The sequence below is a fragment of the Triturus cristatus genome, chromosome 10 (assembly GCF_964204655.1).
Source record: "Triturus cristatus chromosome 10, aTriCri1.1, whole genome shotgun sequence".
Lineage (NCBI taxonomy): Eukaryota > Metazoa > Chordata > Amphibia > Caudata > Salamandridae > Triturus > Triturus cristatus.
Window position 1 is genome coordinate 1,048,242,500 of NC_140593.1, and position 18,835 is coordinate 1,048,261,334.

Genomic DNA, 18,835 nt, shown 5'->3' on the forward strand with positions numbered 1-18,835 from the left:
ATATGTAGCTACTCACACATGTACCACTGAAATATACATTCACTCACTAACACAACCATACACACACTCACCCACCCATACAGTCCATCACAGATGCACTCTTGAAACCATGCACCCAGTGAACCACCCAGTCACACGTCTATGCACAGAGTCACACACACCCCACCCACACACTCAGGCACCCATACAGATACTCAGGCAACCAATCTATAACCCATATAGACACTCATGTAGCTATTTGCAAACCCATGCATCTGCTTACACACCAACATACAGACGGATACAGACATTCACACAGTTTAGTAACTAACCCATGCATTCAGTAAGATATGTTTAATCACTCACTTATAGAGTCAGTCACGCACCAACAAAATCATCCATTCACACACTTATACACCCACTCATTCTTCAATATGCCTTTCCCCATATATAATAAACATATTTAAACTTTACAGAAACACACAGACACTGGATGATGTCATCAGTGACGTCATTTGAGATGTCATCAGTGATGTCACTGACCATGTCATGAGTGATGTAATATGTGACGTCATCAGCAGTGCATTGCAGGGGCGCGAGTTATAGTTAACTGAACTAACTATAACGGGGGGATTTCTATGGTTTTGTACGAGTGAAATGTCCAACTAACTATAACACCCCTGAAACCTAAGTTTTTTTCTGTGAATACATATATATATATATATATATATATATATATATATATATATATATATATATATATATATATATATATATATATATATATATATATATATATATATAATTATATATATATATATATAAAGAAATTACTGCCCTGCTCTTAATGGGCTCCCAAGAGCCTCGTTCTGAGATGTGGGCAGAATCACCTAGGGTAAACCCATTGCCAGACCGTGCAGTTACGCCCTGGAATGCATTTACTGCTGCAACTCAGGTTTGTGGGGTCAAGACGAGAAATTAATTGTGAATACAGTTGCACTGCACCCTGTTTCTGTAATTTTCTCTATCAGCGGCCTCTTTTACTGGCGCAACCGCCACGGGTTTAACCTGGAGTAACTTAGAGAGGAAGACGTATGGGAAGCAGTACCTAAGCTCACCCCGGAAGCCAGATACAGGCGCAAGTACCGTACAGGCGAAGCGGTATTTACCCTGGGACCCCGGACGAAGGCCTGCTTGATGAACCTCCCCGAGTTTTCTTTTTTTTTTTTTTGTCCTCATCTCACCTATAAACTGTTTGCAGGGCATAACTGGTCAGTTTAATGATGGGGCGCCCTCCGACCACCTGCACTTGTTTAGGTTATCCAACCAATCCCCTTATATCGTCCGGGATTTAGGTGTTAATCATAGGACCATGGTTTTTATCGACCCTTAACATCGGCAACAGGGGATCAGCAGAGTCTCAATTCCTGACCCATACGTATAAAGGGTGCCCACAATGTAGGGGGGCCAGAGCTGGTGCTCAAAGATTCTAATCGGGCCATAGCAAGTGCGGATTTTAACCAGTCCTCGATTTTCGGAGGGAGGGGTCCTTCCATCTTAGACAGATCTCCCTTCGGGCCAACAAAATCAGACATAGTAACAGCCCTCTATCGGATTGAGCCATACTGGCAGTGGACACCTGATCATTAGCAAAGAAAATCAGAGAGCCGTTCAACAGAATGTCAGTTCCAAAGGACATACATAGATATCTGCACACCCCTTCCCAGTATGATCCTAATTTGGGACAATCAAAAAAGATATGTATGTCATTGGCTTTAGGGAGCAAGCACCTGGGACACCTTGGTTCGGGATTGGGGGCGAATTTCGAGATCTTCTCCGGAGTATAGTAGATTCGGTTAGTGACAAAAAAATTATTATTTTTTTTTTGTTTTTTTTTTTTTCTTCAGACTAGCTGATTTGGTGTATTTATAAAGCAGGGTCACGGAGGGTTCCAAGAGGTTCCCGATATCGGCTTCAAATGGAGAATTGTTCCAAGCTGACACCTGTTGGGGGATACCGACATCATCCGCGTTGATCAGTAGCCTATACCATATGGAGATCTCCTTTTTCCTATGCTGAATGTTTTTTAATGCAGCTTCAACCTCTCCATTTCCCCTTAAATTCTCTTTTTCTGTTTCAAACCAGGATTTTAGTTGGATAAACTTAAATCTTGAAAACCCCATACCAATTCTTGCTTTCAATACCTCCCAAGGATGTATGCCATTTTCATCCCCCAACTCAGACCAGATCTCAACCCCAGCTCTTTTAATCGGAAGGGCCAAACTATCCTGGAGGCAAGGGGGGGTCCCCGGGGAGTCCCAAATCGGTGCCTGATCGGAGTAGTAGCCTATCCCACATCTAGAGCGAATGAAATACCAGACCTCCAAAGCATTTTTGATCACCTTCAGCCTTACTCGTTTAAAAAATTTTGGTGAACCAAACTTGTAGAGAAACCCAACTCTATTTCCACGGCATTCTGAGTTAATCAACTCTCCCAACAGCCTTCCCCAAGAACATGCAGTCGGTTCTACTAGGAGCATCCTAATGGCCTTAAACTGAAAGGCGACCAGGTAGCACTGTATATCTGGGAGAGCCAATCCCCCTTTGGCTAGGCGACGTCTCAGTTTTTTCCAGGAGAGCCTAACCCCTTTCTCACCCCAGATAAAGCTCCCGATTTTACTTTGCGCCTTCGAGATAAATTGTTTAGGAAAACCTAGAGGTATTGCATTAAACAGGTAGGTTAATTTCGGGAGGATTGTCATTTTGACTAGATTCACCTTACCAAAGATGGTCAAAGGGAGGTTCCTCCACCTTGCAAATAACTGATCAATTTCCCTTATTGTTTTTTCTATATTGATAGATGGGATTTTTTCAAGATCTTTTACGATGACAATACCAAGATATTTAAATTTTTTGCTGGTGGCCCCACTCCACTGATCTATGTTCCAGCACATAACCTCCGTCTTCGCGGAGTTAGCTAAATATCCGGAGATTGCCCCAAACTCTTCCAGTAGAGCCCCAACCTTTGGCAGTAATATCTCGGGGTTATCTGTGTAGATAATTATATCGTCCGCATATAATGCGATTTTAGAATGATATTGCTGAGTCTTGAACGGGGTTATAGTCTCATCTAGTCTTATAGCCTGAGCGAGAGGTTCAATGTAAAGATCGAACAATAAAGGGGAGATAGGACAGCCCTGCCTAGTCCCTCTTTGAATATTAAAACTAGGGGTAAGTTCGCCGTTGATGAGAATTCTAGCTGAGGCATCCTGATAGCACCTTTTCAGAGTGTGTATAAAAATTGGACCAAATCCCATCTCCTCCAGCACCTCCCAAAGATAGGCCCAACATACCCTGTCGAAGGCCTTGGCGGCATCTAACGCGACCACCGCCAAGGGTTCGAGTCTAGAGATCGCCAGATCAATGTTCCCAATAAGTAGCTGGGTTTGTTCCTGAATGTGTCTCCCAGTAATGAACCCTTTCTGATCTGCATTGACCAATCCTGGGGCTAATTTTCCCAATCTCCCTGCCAAAATGCCCATGAAGATTTTATAATCTGCATTTAGCAGGGAGATTGGGCGATAAGAATCCGCTCTAGCTGGATCCTTCCCAGGCTTAAGGATCAGAACAATGATAGCCTCCCTCCATGAATTAGGGACAAGGCCTGTTGGGCTGTAAATTGAATGGAACAAGGAACCCAGAACCGGAATGACTTCCTCGGAGAGGGATTTATACACTTCATTTGGGAGGGCATCAATACCGGAGGCTTTACCATTTTTGGAGATCTTTATTTGGGTTCTTATTTCCTGCAACGTGATTGGGGAATCAAGGAGGTCTTTATTAGCCTGTGTTAGCGTGGGGAGGGATTTTGAGCTTAGCCACCCGCGGATTTGTTGTTTGGAGGGGGATAAATTCTCCCGGTAGAGATCTGCAAATAGAGTAAGTATGGTGTTTTGGATGTCACCGGCATCTGTGGATCTATCCCCTCGGTTATTTATCACCAGCTCGGCTATATCATTCTTCGAGCGTTCGGATCTCGCTTTCCACGCCAAAAGAGCCCCAGCCCTCTCTCCATAATCATAGTTCTCCATTTTACTCCTTTCCCATCGCTTCTTACACTTCTCTTCTAAAATACCCCTGTATCTTTGTCTTGCTTGTTCAAGTTCAAGATTTATCTGCAGCACCCCTTGTCCGTCTGAGGATTTTAATAGCCTCAAATGCTCGACTTCTAGCAATCTGATCTTTTCTTCGCCCGCCTTTAACGCACTCCCTTCAGAGCGATTTTTGAAACATATAAGATTATGAAATCGACCTCTCAGTGTAGCCTTAAAGGCGTCCCATACTACCTCGATGGCTGCTGAACCTATATTGGTGTCAAAGAATTCCAGAGAGGACGTTTTTATAGCCTGAATTAGGTCTGAGTCATCTAACCTCCCCCTGCTGAGAGTCCATCTCAATTGAGATTTTATTAGTAATTTTTTGATGGAACAGAAAACGGGGGAATGGTCCGAGAGGTGGCTGGGAAGGATAGATATATCAGAATCCTTTCCAAATAGAGACTTGCTGGCTAATAAATAGTCGATCCTAGAGGAATGATGAAATCTCTTGCTGTAGAAGGTATATCCAGCCCTATCGCCTTTCGTGACCCTCCACACATCGACCAAGCCGAGATCATGGATCAGATTCTTCATTGCCCGTCTGACAAGGGGGGTTGAGATGGAACGCACCTGATTCGACCGGTCCAGAATAGGATCTAATAGGGCATTGAAATCACCTCCAACAATTATTGGGGGAGCCACCAGCATAAGCTTAGATTGTAGCTTAACAATATAAGAAGGGTCATCAATATTCGGCCCATAGAATGAGGCGCACGTCAAAACAGTCCCCCCAAAGTCCAACTGCACTATCACCCATCTCCCTGATTGATCCGTCTGGATGGATTTAACTGAGCAGGTTAGTCCCCGTTTAACTAGGACGGCCACCCCACGGCTATTCATACATTGATTCGAGACGCCAAAGGTTTTTATCCAGGGTGCCCCTGAAAATAGTTTATTCGACTCCCCTGTGGTTAGGTGGGTCTCCTGTAGGAGGCAAACCCGAGCTTCTGAAAGCTCCAGGTATTTCATAATCAGCCTTTGCCTCCTGATACATCGTAGCCCATTTACATTCCAGGAAAGAAGACCCAAACCGGCCTGATCAATAGTTACATTTGCCATCCATATTCATCGCCCTCCCGCATTGATGTCATACTGAAAGTTGATTCCCAAAAGTGAGATGAGGTTATTTTGGTTTTATTATTTTTATTTTTATTTTTATTCCTTGCCCACCCATAGTGTCCCCCTCCCCCTGGATCCCACCCCTCCCACAACCCCGTGCGTGCCCCTGATCCCTTGAGGAACCCTCCCTTAAAGATGGGTGAACCCATTAGGTCACGCTCACCTCGGGTTTAAGAAAGAAAAAGAGAAAATAATGTACTGGAGAAAAAGATTGGAGGCAAAATAAGAAAAAGGGGGTGTTACGAAGGATATACTATCCTGTGGAGAGGCCCTCGCTTGTTTAGATGAAAAACCTCATTTTGCCTGCTCTGCCCTCCTTAATCCAACCATGAAGTGGTCTACTTCTTCAACTGTGTGGAATAGGTGCATCTGATTGTTATGCATGGTGCGCAACTGAGCCGGAAATTTTAATTGTACCTTAACACCCAGAGACCTCAATTCCTCCATTCTACTGCCCATTTCCCACTGCCTTGTAGCCGTTATGTGAGAAATGTCAGACCTTATTTGAAAGGTAAATGAATCCGAACCATTGGGGGAAAAAGTTAAGGAACCCTCCTTGAGACCAAGTGATAAAACTAGATCTTTTACTGAGTATGAGAGGAAGTTAACCAAAATCTTCCGGGGTTTCAGTCTTTTCGGATTTTTCCTGTAGGGGTCCCGGGGAATTCTTTGGATTTCTGACATCAAATCAATGTCAGACTGATCTTTCAGAACAGTCCCCTTTAAGATTGAGATGACAAACCCCTTTAAGTCTGAACCTTCCAAGTTCTCGGGAATATTGAGGAGCCTTAGGTTATTCTTCCTTGAGTGGTTTTCCAACCTTTCGATGTCGTCTTTCAGAACCTTTTGTTGTAAGGCTAACTTCCCTACTTCCTTTGCAGCCTCACTTATGTTTTCTTTAATGCCAGGTATTTCTGCTTCGAGAAGGTCCGTCCTTGCAACCACCTCGTCGAGCCTCTGGGCCAGAGCTTCACAAGAAGCCTTGATCGCCGCCTGATTGGCTTCGGAAACAGAGAACCTTCCCGCAAGCTCTGCTTGGTTTAGTTCTGAGACCTTAAATCCACTAAGCATCTCCTTCTTCATGGTGATTAATATATCCGACAGAGATCGCACTTCGGAGCCCTCTGCTGCTTCCGAGCTTCCCGCTATGAGACACCGAGGGGGCGCTTTTATTAAGGAATCTCCGGGGGGATCTTTAAACGGTGCGGGTTCTTCCTCATCCTGTGGTCCCAAAACGTTGAACCTATTGGAGAGGGTTACATCCTGTTGAGGGGCCTTAAGCACTGGGGAGTCAGTTGGAGACCCGGTGGGCCGCTTAGTGGATTGCTTAGCCCCCCTTTGTTTGCATTGAGAAAACGGGGTCACGGGGGAGGAAGCTCCCCCGTCACTTACAGCTAATTTCAGTTTAGACTGTTTAGACTTGGTTTTTACCTTGGAGAAAAACCCCTCCGTATCTTCAAGGGTCTCTTCCGTGGTTTGATTGGGTTCCACTGTGGTAGCCATGACTCTATAGTAGGTTTTTAATGAGGGGGTGATTTTTGAGGTAAGTGCGGGTTTCTTTTTTACTCTAATTTTAGTTTTGAAAACTCCTCTTTGTTTTAATTCCTCCTCCTCTTCATCACTCTCCCCGAATCTAGCCCCAGACCTCCTTAACTTTGCTTTAGTTAAGTTAATAATGGGTGTCTTTTTTTGGGTTGCAGAGACGTGTGTAACCTCTAGATTCTGCTGAGAGTAAGCAGCCCTTGTTCTTAGAGTATAGCGACCCACTCTAGGAGGAGAAACAATACCATTTGTATAACCACCTTCATTCACCTCCATACACTTACTCAGAATGTCAATGCCACCTCCCCAGAACGCCGGGACCGAGCCCACCAAGCTTAAAACTTTGTCGTTGCGCCTTACCGGAGACTCAACCCCCACTGGTGCTTGAATTACACCTCTATTTTCTTCTGCAGGATGACATGCAGCTGTCGCCGTTGATATCTCAGCTGCCTGCTCGAAGAGCTTTCGATAGGGACCCTGCTGTCGCTCCGGCGTCACCGCTGCTTGTGCTGACACTGCCCCCGAGACCCGGAACCAAAGACAGGCAAGGACCCGGCGCCTACGGAGCCTCGCTGCCTCCTCCCATCTCCAGCCGAGAGACTGACTGCTGAGGCCCATCGAGTCCGGGCGATTGGAACAGAGGGGGACTTGCCATAAACTGCACGCGCTTCACCAGACAAAGAAAAACAGCTCACCGGGCCCCGGAATGCCTCTCCTACCTCCCTTCTTTCCTCCTCATCCCCGAGTTTTCACTATGCGTGACCATCCAAACATTGGAAGACATTTGGTTCAGTGTCATCTTAAAGATTTTTGGGGCCCCGGGCAAGAAATATTTTGGGGGCCATTGTTCGGGACGGCTTTAATTTCTATTAACTATTTTCTGCTTATTCAAGCCTGCATTATGCCAAAAACTTGCACCTCTATGGGAAACATCAGCTCATGGATGAGCGAGAATTGCCTGAAGCTTAATTCAGGCAAAACTGAGGTCTTGCTGTTCAGCAAAAACAGCACTTTCTGGTCCACGGACTGGTGGCCAATAAATCTTGGCCCTCCTCCAATACCAGTAGAAAAAGTTAGGAATCTTGGAGTAATCTTTGATAAAAGACTTACTTTTGAAAACCAAGTAAATCAAATCAACTCTGCTGTGTTTTACCTTCAAAAGACCATTAGGAAAATCATGCCATTCATACCGACTCAGCTTCAAAAACTGGTGGTCACAGCACTTATGTATCCAAGCTAGATTACTGTAACGGGCTATATGTTAACCTACAACTGAAATTGTTGAAAAAACTTCAAACTCTCCTGAACGCGGGATCACGCCTTATCTTTACCATTCCTACACATCAGTCAGCTTCTCAAGCCTTTCCTGAAATCCATTAGCAACCCATACAGAAAACAATCACCTTGAAGGCCCCATGTATTGCCTACAGGGCCCTGCATAATTCTGTTCAATTGGTATAGAGCCCCTAGACCACTTCGCTCTTCTAATGCAAAAGTACTGAAAGTACTTACCTTCAAGAAAGCACTGGGGGGGGGGGGCGTACAGTTTTGTGATCAGCACTGCACAGATATGGCACTCCTTCCCTATGGATCTCAAAGCAGCCCAAAATCTCCTTCAATTTAGAAAGACCCTTAAAAGCTGGATTTGTAATCACTAGTTTCCGAACCTCCTGCTTTCTTATCTGACTTCAAGGCAGCGCCAAGACACCCTTGGGTATTCGAGCGCTATATAAAATATATTAACATAACATAAAAATGGGGTCACACAAAAAGGCATTGAAGTGACTTTCTGCGGTTCCCAGTTATCCTTAAGATGGTGCTTGGCAAGGACAGATTTAGTCAGAGGTAGAGACGGGAAGAGAGGAGGAGAGAGGTTGAAATACTTGAATAAACAGAGGTAAGATAGACAAAGGTCACTTGCTCCTGGGGGGCAATCGGGAAGTGGGGGGCAGTTGCCTACTTTGCCCATGCCTTAAAAAGTCCCTGGTTCCGTTCATAATTCTGAGCCAGTTCAGAATGTGTAGCCTTGCCAGAAAGAGGCACATTGAGAGACCGTTTATGAGATGGTAAAACAAAAACATCCACGCAGCTGTCCTTATAAGGCAACGCACAAGTCAAGACTGACCTTGTTACCTCAGTTAGGTGATGGCAGGACAGCACATTCACAGGTAAAGCAGTAGAAGTGAGGACTGGCCGCGCGCCAGCCCGAGGCGCGGTCATCCCACGGGGTTAAAGTTTCCCCAGATAGCGTAGACGCTGTAAATATATTTTTTATTCGCCAAGAGGTACCACAGCAATAAAGGAGATAAGCTGAGAGCCTAAAGGTCGTGCCATAAATGGGGAGCTCGTAAAACTGTCATGTTTCTCTCGACGATGACGTCACTGAGACTCATTCCAGCCAATCGGGTCCACGGCTCGCGCCTTATAAATCTAGAGCCCCAGCTGACGGCCTGTCACTCTGAGCTCCATCACCCGAGGTGGGCAGTGTCACTCCAGCGCCTGCAGCTGACTCCACTGACGTCACATCACAGCGACCCAACCCAAGGTAAGCAGGTGCTGTAGAGGTGAGAAGTACTGGTGCATACTTATGGCTCCGAAAGGACCCGAGTGCACCCACTGGAAAGATACTTTTTTTCTTTAATAATAGATGGAACTCCCTACCTGAAGAGCCGAGGCTTGCTTTCTATGTCGTTTGTGACAACCTTAAACGCATCCTTTTCAAAAACCCATCTGTAGGACTCTGTCTGTGATGGAATCCTCCAGACCAGGGCGTGGCGGTCCCAGAGTCTAAGGGGCATATTATCAAGAAACGGTGTTAAAATTATCGCCCCTTTAGCGGCAGAAAACTACCGCTAAAGCGGCGATAATGGGCTTGATAATATGCGTTATAGAATTCCAATAGAAGCCCATGATCTGGTGTCAACATGGGCTTCTATTGGAATTCTCCAGGGCATATTATCAAGCCCAGTATCGCCGCTTTAGCGGCAGTTTTCTGCCACTAAAGCGGCGATAATTTTAATGCCATGCTTGATAATATGCCCCTAAGAGCGCCGCGAGGCCTTACAAATGTTACTGCAGCGCAGCAGAAAACTCTAACATGCCAGCATTAGCATAGTAACCCCCATCATTCGCTCTATTGCTGTCGAAATGCTCTTCTTGCGCTTTATAAAGCGCTGCGGGGCCTCTGTTAGGTGCATGCGATGCATATAGGTTTATCATTGCATAGATAGATTAATAACTTTTCGGTGAATGATTTCTGCCATTCATTAAACATGCTTTCATTGTGCAGGGTTTAGACTTTCTTGGGACATGGTCTATACCAGATGCCTTCAGCATCCTTTGGGGAAGGACGGGAGCTGGTGGAGAAGTGGTGTAGGATATTGCTTTAAATTAAGGGCATATGTTTACACGAAGAAGAGCTATTTGTCTATGAACTGAATTCATTATCAGACAGAAGCTCGCCTTGGAAGCAACAGAAGGACTAGTGTGGCCTGAATAGCAACTTTCTGAAGTTCTCACTGTTCCTTGATGTATGAAAGAGCAGCGAAATCTGCCCCTTTTAACACTATCATATAGGGCAATGTATATTAGGTGGGGCATAGCCTCCTGCGGCTGCTGTCACGGTACCTTAACCCAGACAATTAGCTGAGGCCAGAAGGTTGACTTGCTGTCGTGATGGCAGCCTCTGCCAGGCAGATACCGCCCTCAATCCCCAGTGGCATAAAGGCAACGTGATGGCACCCCCTGCAGAATGTAAGGAGGGGCCCTTGAGTCTCCCATATCTCACAGATAATCAATTACCCTGGCCTAGAGGGGGCCCCTTCTGAAGAGTTGAGGGAGCCCCTGAACACGTGCCCTCCCCCTGCAGGGGCTTGTGTTACACCTTTGTCCAGCCCTCAGTGGCAGCAGAGCTTGGCCCCGTGGGACAGGGGCGCATCAGGAAGGAGCGCAGCAGGACTGCGTCAGGCAGCACAATGTCACCTGCTTCCTTGATTTGGCTCCATAGGCCAGGAGACTTAAAAAACAAAAGGATCCTCCCTTAAAAGCAGCTGAGGCAGAGCCGCCCATCCCGCCAGACGTGGGTACAACAGCTGTATGGCGCTTAAGGTGCAAATGGAGACAGAAGGCGCGGGTTCCAGAGCTTGTGCGTTTTGTTGCCTCTGAACTGGTCTTCAAGCCTCAAGAGTCTACTTAGAGGGATACTGAGAGATGAGGATGCTGAGACGCCCTGAATGAGTGTGCTCAGAACTGGATGCACCAGAACTAAAACTGCAGTAATGAATCCGACTCAACTAGGCCCGTCTTCTATCTACTCCTGGGGTAGTTCGGTACTCTGCAAAATTTATTCCGTGTGCTCTACATGAGCGAACAAAATCACTTCGCCCGTACTACCTTTTTTTTTTTTTTACTATAGTGGCCATAGGATCAAATTCGAAACTTTTGACCCAAACCTGTCCAAAATGAAGAAAGCATATTTTACAGGCTATGAATGTATTTGTGCTGTTTTGGAATCCAGTGTGCTGCATTCTCAGTGCAAATACTTCAAATTCTCTGTGCAAATCTTAGAAAGGACACATTACTGTCTATCTGTTGAAGCACCGTGGTCCTTGTTTAACCAGTGCTAGGAGGAAAGATACACGTGGCTGTTTATGCTGTCTACAGCTGAGAGAGATTTATAAAAACACAATATGGGATTTATATTTCGGCGGACAGGATATCCATAACAGTTGTGACAGAGTAACCCGTCCACCAAGGTCTAAATCAGGCCCATAGGTGTTTGATGTGCATTGGCCAATACATGTTTAATACAACCCGATACATAGCCCCAGAGTCATTGATACAAGCATGCGTGAAATTATAAGGCCCTAGGCATGGTCCTCAGGAGGAGACCCTGAGAGTGTACGGTAAACTGCCCCTGTTTAAAGAGACTCAATATCTACCTGCCTCATTCATTGGAGAGTCTGGCTGCTCACTCTTCTTCATGACAGAGAAGGGGAGATCTCCTCTTCCTAAGCCTTTTTGTGAGCCGCGAGCTGCAATTTTGCTTTTTAGCAAGGTTTCATACCTTATCCAAAGGAAGACTTTTGTTGTAATAAACAGGGTCCTTTAAATCTCTACTCTTCCTTCTGCTGTCGGAGGCTCGCTTGGCCATCAGGACCAGCCTGGAGTAGGACATCAAACCCAAAATGTGTTCCTTTGGCATTAAGTTTCCTGCAAGAACTTTGCCGGGTGTCCTCAGACCAAGGAACACTATGCAGTGGTGAGAGGTCAATATATCACTGGGCATAATCAATCCACAAATTTTCAAGCAGCCTCCAGGTAAATATTCCATATTAAGAAAAAACCTGGATGCAAAGACTGCTCACGTCCCTGCCTGCTCTGAAACCCCCTGGAGTTGTGCCTGGTAATGACCTCGGTCACAGTATCAGACAATAACTCATTCACTCTGCACGGGGTCCATAGTGCAACTCCACCTGTGCTTATCAGAGCAATAAAGCGATTCAGGTTCTCATATTCACTCATGTACTATCAGTCATGATTCTGGGAACACAAGGTGATGCTTGGTAATCAGATTAGGTTTCGTCCGCTATATTTCAAATTTCCAAAGTGCCTATTTTGTACAAAAGAATAATAAGTACACAAATAATTATAACAATGATAACATAATATAATAATAATACGTATATTAATACTAATTAACATAATAATATTAATCACGATAATAATAATTACAAAAAATTGTAAAATAATGATAATATAGTACAGAAAGAAGTGCAGGAGCCCAAAACATACTGCTCAGTCCTGATTCCACACCATGCCCCTTTCTTTTGTTACCCTGCATTTTCTGTATATTTATTTCATTTGGGCAGGTTCTTTTTTTATGTCTTTGTAATTGTATCTCCTTTCTCCCCTTTCTGTCTCTTACTCAAAGTCAGATGATGAAAAATAAATTCTGGTCTCAAGAAATGCGGGCCAGTGCCCATCACCTGCAACCACCGGCTTAAATTTAGAATTGCAATTTAAAAGTCACTGATAGAGGAGGGGAACAGAAGTGATTCTGTTGTTTGATTCCTCTCTCTGATTCCTTCAAGGAAGTCACCAATGTTTGTTCACTAAATGAAAACATTGCCACTGGGGCAAGCGATAGCCTTGCTCACGGAGAGAGGATTTCTGCGCGAGTGCTGAATTGCAGAGTATTGTTCTTAATCATAACACTTGTGGCACAGTTAGTACTTACCAGTAGATCCAAATCACTGCAATGCCAAATGCTTGCCTTAGTCAAGTCAACAGCACTCTGCAAATCCACTGCCAGAGAATGGCCCTGTAGGGCAGGCGCACGTCTATGCAGCAGATCCCTTAATGATCTAACTTGTCTAATCCGGTAGTTGTACCATTTCTTGTGGGATCGGGCCCCCAGTCTTGGTGGATCCGCAGAAGTTTCACCGGTGAAGCGTACCGTCAAATTTGCAGTGGATCACACAAACCTGTTTTTGGGGTGCAGAAAGCTCACAATCGATTGCCGTCTGAATGGAAACTAACATGTGCGTGGTTTCTGTGCCACCCTAAGGCGGCCGTGCAGCTAAATCTGAGTTTTCCCTATGCCTACAGGTAAATTAACAGAGGTCAGTTGGATGTAGAGGTTGCCATTAAGAGAATCCAATTTACACTAGAAAAGTGGAGGAACCAGATGACAACAGGGCAAAATCTCATGTGAAACAATCACTGGTAAAGTCAATAGGTCTGTCTTGCATTTTCAGCCCTGACCAAAACATTTTGAAAAGCCTCCACCTGTGGAAAAAATAAATACAAAATCACTGCTTTCAGTATGCGCATCTACGAGATCTATGAGATAAGTAATTTCATGTGTGATAACCCAGTGTACTTTTGAGTTGTAAAACAGTCCCTCATACATTTCCATGCAAACATTCTATAGGAGGCAGAATGAATGATACATCAAACAGCCAATAGCAAGAGGTGAGAGTGAAATACTCCTCTGGCCAAAGCCCCATCTATGTATAACAGGAAAGCATTGGTAACAACAGGTCTCAGAGACAGCTGTGCTGTTCAGACAGAGCTAAAAACATAACTGCGTCCTCAGGTGTGTCCATCATTTGTCTATACGGGTGGGATCTGTGCCAGATTCTCACAAGGGCCACATTTCTTTCGATACATCTATATGGCAATAATTTACCTAACAAGCAGTTATCCTGAAAATATAGTACTGATCTGACTTTCTTGAACAGACATTGGTCGACCGGTCTCTCAGGCCTCGCCTTAGACCCCATGCATTTCCTTGTCTTTGTTTTTAAGGATTGTTAGACCCATGAGTAACTTAGCAGGAGCAGCCGAGACAAAAGTACCAGCACCTTACAGCAACCACCGGAAGGGCGGGGCTTCTCCGGTGATCCACTTCTGACAATTTCCTGTACTACATTATTCCATAAAGCGGAAGGGGCAAGACAGAAGTTCTAAAGTGAGGCTCGGCAGAGGCGGCACACTGCCAAATGCCAACTATCAAATGATACCATTTTTTACAGGGGCTTCAAAACATTAGAAAGAAAATTCAAGGGAAGATGTTTAGTTTTTTTGTGGGGGTGAGGGGTGTAGGCTGTGTGGAAAGATAAATGAATGAGAATGAATAAGAGAAAGGAATGTTTTACGGAAAGGAAATGATAGTTGGTTAATTTTTTTAAGTGGTAGCTTCAAGAAAAAGTGAAAAAACTAGGCTTGATGCTCACACTTTATCAATACAGCACTCAAAACAGATGAATGAGCCTTTTGGACTCTAAGCACAGCTCATTAAAGCAGAATACATTTCCTAGGAATTAGTCCATCTCAGGATACATGTCTACAGCTGTGCAAATGGGTGACCAGTAGGGCCTCACTAGTAAAGCCTGCTCACGCAAAGCACTGAACATCACGTCAAAAATCTGGACTAGTGTAATAGTCTGGTGGGTTAATGCATCCTTTTCGAGATGCGTGTGCAACCTGAACGCCCCAGGTTGAAACCCTGAGGCCTTGGAGGCTCGTCTTTCGAGGAGGATAAAATGTGTACCATTGCCCTGGGTAATAACTAACGAGTGTTATCAGTGTCCAGGGTCGAGACAATCTGAAAAATACTACGTGGAAAATGCACACATTATACCTCCCTTTATAAGCACAAGTAAATAATCGGGTACACAACACACGATACTTGTTGGAAATGTTTTTGCAGACGTTTTGCCGTGTGAGTCTAAAGGATCCCAGGGGAGTATAGCTCTCGTTAAATTTACTCCAGTTTTGACTTCGACCCTCCATGAGTGCAAAATACCGGAAAATGTGGTCATAACACAGCAGAGGCGCAACTAGAGCCAAATTTCGAAGGGGGGAGGGGGGCTACTAAAAATTTCAGGGGGGGGGGGGGGATGATTCTTCCAGCAATATGCAGAGTGGAGATGCAGGGGCTCCAAGAAGGGGTGAAAACACAACAAAGCCTCGTTAGCAAGTTAATGGTCTTTTTAAGACCTGTGAAGTACTCGGGTGTGGCTGTGTGGGTGCCCGGGAAGATGTCTCAGCCGGGCTGACACATAGGGGGAGGGGGCGCTGAAGCCCTTTGAGCCCAATGGGCGTTGCGCGCCTGTAACACAGTCCAGTATTTTAACCACTGCCTCGTACGAGTCGTGCGTGTTTTATGCCTAGTGCGTTACATGGAAATAAATCACTTCCTTATTGTATGTGCAAACCCGACCAGAAACTCAGCAGAAATCCCGTGCAAACCTAATCCTCGCCAGGCAGTTTTTGTGAGGGAGGGGTGGGGGGGTAAAGCAGTTCGCTGACCAAGGTTTGTGTGTAAAAGGCCGCTTTATTGGAGACAGGTGCACATTACAATTTTAAAAACCTTGGCCGAAACGCCTTCCAAAACTAAACCTCACTAAATATAACATGCCGAACCCCGCCCCCCGCCCCCTCCCCTAAATTCCTTCGAGCCCGCCCCCGCCCGTACAATACAACATTACAACAATATCAAACATTACATTCCTATATAATCCCCCCAACAATCTCTAAATACAAACCTTCCGTTAACCAAACTCCCCTGCCTGCCCCTTTACAGCTATCGGCCCCCAAACTGTGTAACCGAACTAAAGTTACCAACCTATCCTTTCCCTGTCGATAACCCAACTCAACAACATAACTCCACCAACCTCCGGTAAAACTGTCCAAAATTCACCATAACCCCCGCACAGCACCTGCTCCAAGCGACAAAATACAAGCGTATACAAACCCCTGCACACCTGTCCCAAGAAAACCGCCCAAAAATACAAAAGTGGAAAACAGAAAAATAATAACCAACAACAGTGTTTTTTGTGGGGAAGGGAGGGTGGGAACAAAAAACACACCACTAGCCTAGCTCCCAGCCACCAGGTCACCAAACCTAAAATGGTGGCCGGGAGCAGGCGCCCAAAGTATTTATACCTGGGCTGCATTTAGTAGGAAAAGGAGCCCAAAATTCAAAAACGGCCGCGCGGGGCCAGCCACGCCCCCCCACACGCCCCCTCCCAAACTGCCCGGGGGTGGGGACTCCCTTCGGTCGCCTGCCCCCCCAAGCCCCCCTTGGGAGGGAGGGGTGGGGGGGTAAAGCAGGCCGCTGACCAAGGTTTGTGTGTAAAAGGCCGCTTTATTGGAGACAGGTGCACATTACAATTTTAAAAACCTTGGCCGAAACGCCTTCCAAAACTAAACCTCACTAAATATAACATGCCTAACCCCGCCCCCCGCCCCCTCCCCTAAATTCCTTCGAGCCCGCCCCCGCCCGTACAATACAACATTACAACAATATCAAACATTACATTCCTATATAATCCCCCCAACAATCTCTAAATACAAACCTTCCGTTAACCAAACTCCCCTGCCTGCCCCTTTACAGCTATCGGCCCACAAACTGTGTAACCGAACTAAAGTTACCAACCTATCCTTTCCCTGTCGATAACCCAACTCAACAACATAACTCCACCAACCTCCGGTAAAACTGTCCAAAATTCACCATAACCCCCGCCACCCAGAAAGAGGGGGGCGGTGAAACTACCCACCCCTCTTTCTGCCCCCCAACAAAAAGCTTTAAACACTACGAGCCTAATTCTGCACATTCAAACACCGGGACAAAACCTCCTGAAGTTCCAACAAATACAAGTCCATGCCCAACCTTGACAAGTGGACCCCATCTCCACGAAAAAATTCTACCGCCTCAAAACGGATATCTTTGTGCGTCACTCTCCCAAAACCCAAATCTCGACAAAACCTGGAGATCTCCATATTCACCTTCTTTCGAGACCTGTCGATGGCTCTGGGGTTCAAAGCCCCTCTCCACACCCTCCTCGGGACCAATTCCGTCCAGAGAACATGACAACCCGACCATTGCTCCTTTAACAAAGCCAAATCCCTTTTCATGGCACGCAATAAAACCACCCCTTTCACGCTGCAAAGATCGTTCTCCCCCAAATGGATTAACAGAACATCCGGGCAATGCCCCCTCACCAAGGCCTTATTCAAACATGGAATCAGTTCCCTCCAAAGCATACCCCCCTTCCCTTTCCAGACCACCCGAAAAAGGCTGTCATTAAAACCCAAACTTCCCCCAAAATAACTTTTGCACGCTTGAACATGTGCCCACTTAACGAAGGAATGCCCCACAATCCACACCGTCAATTCCTTTGCTTGTGGCCCAGCCACTGAACCTGAAAAGAAAAACAAGAATGAGACTCAAGCCAAAGAGGTGGACGCAGGCGCCTCCGCTGCATTTTCTCATACATATTTGTTAAAACAGTCGGATGACCAGCGCCCTAGCGCATTATGTCGCCCTGAGACCAACCCCGATTATGCGCTTCAGTTGCCGCCCCAATTCTAAAAGAGTGCGTCCCAAACTGGGCCCCATCCAAACCAATACGCTGCAACCCCTTGCGCAGGACCATACGCAGCTGATAGTCCGTGACGCGCGCCCCATTCATATGCCTGAAAACCAAATCGCCCCCATCTCCCCCTGATAATATCTTCCATTGCCTCGCCAAACGCAGCGGACACATACAACTGGGGGCTCCTGCTTCTAACCACACCCCCGTACCCGTCCCCCTCTGGTCTGTTTTCAAACTGGTCAACCAAATGTTCACACCTGTGTCCGAGAAGAAAACGTCCTGCCAACGAATGCCCCTCTTTACCTTGTTCCCGAGGAGCTCGGAAACCCGAAAAGCCCCAAAAAACATGAACACCATAAGGGTGGCAAACAACGAAGCCTCAAAATCATCCCTGCAAACTGCAGGCAAAACTGTCAACAAACGTGCTAACGTCTGCCAGGAAATAGGTAAACGGGACATCACAGTTCCCCCCCGCTCTCTGGCCCAACCCTCGAGCATCCTGCGTCCTATTTCCCCAGCAGACGGGGAATAGCCCCAGAAAAGCTTACCCATAAAGGAAATCCCCGCCAACTTCCCAGCAATGGTGACTCTAGACAAACCCTTCTCGATGAGGTCAAGGATAAATTGAACTACATCCTCTGAACTGCGCCACCCTTCCTCCCTCCTACGCGCTCCTGAAGACAAAAATTCCTTCCACGCCAAAGCATACGCTGCACGAGTGGAAGCAGACAGAGAACCTACCACCAGTTGAAATACCCTACGTTGCCGACAGACCAGAGGTGCTCCGGCATCGGGGTCGGTGTCCTGTCCGCCTCCTTGGCCAGCCCATGGAATCTCTCCCACTGCGAACGAGACAAAGCATCCGCAATGTCATTGTCCACACCTGGCACGTGCAAAGCCCTGAATGCAATATCGTAGCGCAAACAGCCCAGCACAAACACCCTCATCAATTTCAAGATCTGCTCGTCCCTAGCCGACTGCCTGTTGACGATTTGCACCACCGCCATGTTGTCCACACGGAACAGGACCCTCTTATGTTCCAGCTCGTTGCCCCAAATGGTCAAAGCCACCAACAGTGGAAAAAGCTCCAAAAAGGCAATGCTCCGCCCACCATTCCTCCACTCCTGCGGCCATTTCTCTGCACACCAACGC

General features: G+C 46.2%; 1 protein-coding gene across 1 annotated transcript in view; it reads left to right on the plus strand.

Moving 5' to 3' along the window:
* Positions 1-9,188: 9,188 nt before the first annotated feature.
* LOC146796532 (actin, cytoplasmic 1-like) overlaps positions 9,189-18,835 on the plus strand; it is a 46,417-nt gene continuing 36,770 nt past the window's right edge. The window contains exon 1 of the mRNA XM_085629153.1: positions 9,189-9,342. The gene's annotated coding sequence lies outside the window, so the exon portion shown is untranslated. The remainder of the gene's footprint in view (positions 9,343-18,835) is intronic.